Source organism: Trichechus manatus, unplaced genomic scaffold, assembly GCF_000243295.1.
Source record: "Trichechus manatus latirostris isolate Lorelei unplaced genomic scaffold, TriManLat1.0 scaffold00415, whole genome shotgun sequence".
In the NCBI taxonomy this organism is placed as follows: Eukaryota; Metazoa; Chordata; class Mammalia; order Sirenia; family Trichechidae; genus Trichechus; species Trichechus manatus.
This window is the reverse complement of record NW_004444351.1, coordinates 216,608-217,756: the sequence shown is the minus strand read 5'-3', so window position 1 is coordinate 217,756 and position 1,149 is coordinate 216,608.

Here is a 1,149-nt window from a genome sequence, read left to right as displayed (position 1 = left end):
TGAGGTAAGAATCTAAGTGTGTAATGTTTTGTTCGTATACATTGTTTTCTTAGGATAGATTTCTAGAAGTGGAATCATTGGCTCAAAAAAAGACTACCATTTTAAAGGCTATCAATATATTTTGCTAAATTTATTTAAAGTAATGATCCACTAACTAACATTTACAATAGCAGTTTGATAATAGCTTTATTATTTTATCCTTACCAGCAAGACTTCTTATTTTCAAATTTAAGAGCCTTGATATTAGAGCTATATGGTCGCTTTGAGTCGGAATCAACTTGATGGCAATGGGTTTTTTGATATTGGAGCTTAGTTTGTGTTGTGATGCCATCTGGTGGCCGTATTCCAAAATTACAAAATCAGAAACGAGATTCTTTGGAAATTGTGGTAAGCAAAATTACATTTATGAAGTGACAACAAGCATCATAGGTCTTACACGTTTTCAAAACACATTCTTGCTATTTTGATCTCTAAACATTTTCGTGGTCCATATAAAATAAAACTGTGAAGTCATTTCAAATAATATTCATTAATTCATCGATTCAACCTCAATTTCTGCCATATGGTGATTATATTAAGTCCTGAGGACAGAAATGAAGTCACAGTGCACGACCTTATGGTGTTTATAGTTTAATGGGAATATATAAAAGCAAACTGTTCATTACAAACTTAAATAGCCAAACGCTTTTTTGATGGAGAATAATATTTACTAATATTTGTAATTAGAGTCAAAACCAAACCTGTTGCCGTTGAGTCAATTCCGACTCACAGCAACCCTGTCGGACAGAGTGGAACTGCCCCAGAGGGTTTGCAAGGAGTTGCTGGGGGATTGGAACTGCCCTGACCTTTTGGTTAGCAGCCGAGCTCTTAACCACTGGCCACCAGGGCTCCGTAATTAGAGTAATCCTTATTTTATTAAATGTACATACCTAATCATGGTAGGCAGTTTCTAAAATGGCCACCAATGATCGCCACCTCCTGGTATTTATGTGGTTGTATAATCCCCTTCCCATGAGTGTGGTCTGGACCTAGTGACTCCCTTCTAGTTTCTAATAGATCAATAGGGCAAAAGTGATGAGACGACATGGTCAAGACTAGGTTACAAAAAGACCCTGGTCTCAGTCTCTCCCTCCCTCCCTCCCTCCCTCT